This window comes from Austrofundulus limnaeus, unplaced genomic scaffold (assembly GCF_001266775.1).
Source record: "Austrofundulus limnaeus strain Quisiro unplaced genomic scaffold, Austrofundulus_limnaeus-1.0 Scaffold757, whole genome shotgun sequence".
Taxonomy (NCBI): domain Eukaryota; kingdom Metazoa; phylum Chordata; class Actinopteri; order Cyprinodontiformes; family Rivulidae; genus Austrofundulus; species Austrofundulus limnaeus.
This window is the reverse complement of record NW_013953159.1, coordinates 144,554-149,024: the sequence shown is the minus strand read 5'-3', so window position 1 is coordinate 149,024 and position 4,471 is coordinate 144,554.

Genomic DNA, 4,471 nt, shown 5'->3' with positions numbered 1-4,471 from the left:
TGATCTCGTAATTATGACATCTTATCTCGTAATTATGAGATCTTTTCTCGTAATTATGAGATCCTGATCTCGTAATTATGAGATCAGGAGTCCTAATTTTTTTTTATTTGGTGAATGCAATGCTCTTCCGTATTTAGCTCCTGCTTTCATCACATCATTATTTATACAACATAAAAACAGAATCTAAAACCAGTAAAACCAAAACAGAAAAAGACAAATTACATTAAGCTGATGATTTGACTTTAAATCACATCATTTTAACATTCAAATGTTAAGCCTTTTGACTTTAACCTTTGTGGAGGTTTTGTTTGTCAGGTGTTTCGCATGTGCCGGGAAAAAAAATCCAGAATAACAATGCACATATCTATAAAGCGGGAAAATGTTTCTAAATGTTGCATCTTTGCATCACATCACATCTATCTTTTAACAAAAACTAACTGTTGGCAGACAGTATCTTGGATATGAGCCACAGAGTTCAAGGACAAAGTTTCAAAAAAAATCTATTAGTATCAGAAAAAAAGAACCCTTTATGTGTTCTTAAATGTGGGAGCTTGAGAGAATTATTTTCATTAGTAGGCCTAACTATTATGAAAATGTTAAATGAATGAAACAGTTGTGAACCAAGGGTCTATTTTTTATATGAAGTTCAGTTTTTAATTGGCAAAAACAGAGGATGTCTAGAAATACAGACTGTGATCCTAGCCAGGTAAATTAAAAATTTGAATAAAGTAAAAGTATAAAGTATAAGAAGTAGCCTCATCTTGTTAAACTCTATCACAGTTACAGGAAATATATATAAATAGAAAACTTTTTTTAAACCAAGCATAAGCCATAAAAATGTAATTGTTTTTCTTTTGGCTGCTCCTGCAGGGGTCGCCGCAGCGAGAGGACTTGCATAAAACATTTAATTGTTTTACACCAAATGCCCTTCCCTATTCAAGCTGAGGCACCGAAAGTCCCAAAAGATGCAATAAACAATTTAATGTTGACGCCTTGTTGGGATCAAGGAGGAACTGGAAAACCACTGTGGTTGTGTAATCAAAAACTCAAGAGTGAGAGTAATTCAGAGAGACAAAAGTAGCTGGCCTCAAAGTCACTCTGACAAACTGTTCAGTGATTTAAAGAGAGATGAGCTGGCCCTGTCTCAAGCTGTGTTCCTCACCTAAGTGTGTACAAACTATTGAGGGATTACACTTCTGAATTTCCGTGGAAAGAGAAGTTTTAACTGATGGTTGAACTTGAGATTCAGGAGAAACTGTGTGGTTTTTGTTCTGGCTCATAACAGTGGACCCACCACAAACATACCACAAAACTATTTCAAAATTCTAACTTTTGGCATCATTAACAGTAAAACTATATTGTTGTTGTAAATAATTTTTTTGGTTGGAAATTGGAATCACTCCATTCTGAGACAATTTTATGGAATCATGAGAAAAACACAGCACCATTATTTCTTAGTTGCACCACCTTTGGTTTTCTAACAGCTTGAATTCTCTGAGGTATGGACATAACTCAAGACAAACACTCAAATCTAGCTCCAACTGACTGCTTTTGCTGTTGCCAGATCAGCTTTGTAGGTTGGAGCTTCATTGACCATTTTCTTTAACCATTTTCAATTGGGTTGAGATCCTGACTGTTTGCAGGCCATGTCATTAACATTATACTGCTCGAGATGTTTGGTGAATGAGGCTAATGAGTTCACTCCGTAAGGAATGCAGGCGGAAAAACCCAGGGTGCAGGCAAAATCCAAAATGTGACACAAAGGTTTATTTTTAAGAACAAATAGAGGGCTGTCGTGGCAGCAAAAATTTACAAAGTCTCAGGAGGAACACAGACGCCAGCACAGCACAAAACAATGATCGGACAAACACTGAAGACAGGACACAGAATATAAAGGCAAACTAATTAAGGACAACAAGAAACACCCGGAGGAGACACAAGAGGAAACAGGTGAGCATGGGCGGGGCTGGAGCAGGGCAGAGATACACAGGGGAACACAGAAACACTAGAAAACTTAAAGCAAAAACACACAGGTCATGGCACACTCTTCAAGACAATAATGCATCTTTATTCTTCTTTCATTTGGTGGAATAAGAAAAGTGTCCAAAATTCAATGCAGAATTTGGCATTAGATGAAGATGTAAATACAAAGTGCAAGCTGGTAGTAAATGAATTGACTTCATTTCAGTGTTTGCATATTTAAAAAAGGTAGTAAGCAGTTAGTCAATGCTGGTGTAATTTTATGGATCAAAAGCTGAAAAGTTTGGAACCCCTGCCTTTGTGCACGTTTGCCATTGAAACATTTAGTTACTAAGTTGAGTTGTGCGTAGATTTGGAAGGTTAAGTCATCCTTTGGGCTCGTAAACATTAAAAAAAATCACTGATTGCATGTTTAGCTGCTGTGGAAAATCTTTGACTGTGTGCATGTCTTTGCTGCTGCTTTGCTTCGGGACCTCCAGCAGAGATTTACAGTTAAGTGGGTTTTGTAATCTCAGCTTCACCAGGTTGTAGGCGTTCACTTTCAGACAGAATAAATGGAGTAAAGGCTAATGCAGCATGGGCAGAGAGATTGTTTCTTCGTTCCAACCTTAAGCAAGAAATGATGCCAAGATTTGAATGATCTCCCTTCATAGACAACAAAGTCCACCACAAAATCTGCTGATGAGATCTGTGTCTATTGGTTCATTTATTGTTAAATTGATTGGATTGTTTTCTTGTTCATTTACGTTACTGATAACCAAGGTACCCTATGCCTCATATCAGTAACTGAACTGAATTAAACACATATTTTAAAGATGGAGCAGAGCATGAACGTGCGTGTATATACTTGTATTTGTTATCTTTTTAGAACCATTTTGGATATACACACCTATCTTGTCAAGACCAATAGTCCTTATGGGGACCAAAGATAGGTCTTAATATGGTGGACTTCTATTTTTGGATTGAGGGTTTAATTTAGGACTAAGGTGTGAATTGAGTTTAGGTTAGGTGTAGGTGTTAGGTATGTATGTGAGGTTAAGTTTAGGGTAAGGGGTCAGGTTTAAGCTATAGAAATAACTTGAAATGAATGCAAGCAGACTGTCAGCCTCAGATGACAGCACCTGCAGCAGAAAGCAGGAGGAAATGAGGACAGAACTTATTTATAGTGGAGGAGCAGGCTGGAAGATAGTTATTTGATGTTATTTATTTTTAATGTCCTTCAGGCTCTAACATGTTAAATAAATTTGAAACAAAGTTTTTAAAAAATCTGTAAAACTTGAAAAAAATTGTGATGATTGCTTTATACATCTATATACTTCCAAAATGATGGAAAATCCGTGTAAATTACGGACAATCCGTACAACTTGACATGAATGGTTTTAGGTTATAGAAATTAATGGAAATCAATGCATTGTCCCCATAAAGATATGTACTAGACATGCGTGCGTGTGTAGGACGTTGAGTAAAAATACACAAGAAATAAGCATTTTTTTCATATTTGGTTTGACTTGGATCCTGACACATTTCAGTGAACTGGGTCACAGGCCACATATTGGTTTGTTCTCACTCCCCCCTCCCCCCACCCTCCTCAGCTGCTCCTATTCGCAGAGTGGTTTTTTTGTGCACATGCTCGTGTGTTTTTTTTTTTGTATAAAAACACAGGATCAAATCTCTTTTTTTTAACTCATCCTTCCTATGCGTGTGTATTCTAAACTGCAAAGGTAGCACATTACCTGGACATTCGTTCCCCCGTGTCTGTCATGTGTGTGTGTTTCTCCGGACGGATGTTTTAAACTGCAAATTTCGTTCCACACTGCATCTCGATGTTGTGTGTGAATGACAATAAATGATTCTTGATTCTTGATATAGTTTAAATGCCTTGTGGCCTTTGACCCAGGAAGTTGAGATTTGTTTTACTATGTTCAACATTATGTTCACGTAGAGTAAATAATACATGTAGTCATGAGTCACCTTCTTTTCTGACCTCCACGTACCGGTGACCCCGTTAAAGAAGATAAGATTTTCAGTTATTAAAGTCTTGAGATGTCTTCATTAGGTGTATCAGAATTGACATTCAGGGTACGTGTTTGTTCTCCTCCTAGTGATACAGCCTACAGTCCTTGACAAGTGTTCTTAGGTACTGAAATGCTTTGCTTAAAAGTGCTCTGACTAGTTTCAGGCAGCCCCCTTCTACTGCTTGGAGTTGTCTCATCCCTGGGACTGTTTCGAGCAACATTGCTTTTAAAAGAGAGAAAGGATTCTCCAGTTTTTCACGTTAATTTTACTACAGCAAATGTTGGCAGCAGTGAGATTTCTTGTGTGGTTTCTGCACCTGAGCTGGTGTGGAAAATGGAAATGGAATAAATCATTTTTCCCCCTCAAGATTCTACACACAACACCCCATAATGACAACATGAAAAAAGTTTGTTTTCCATTTTACCAATTTATAAAAAATAAAAAAACAAACAACTAAAACAATAAACAATGAATC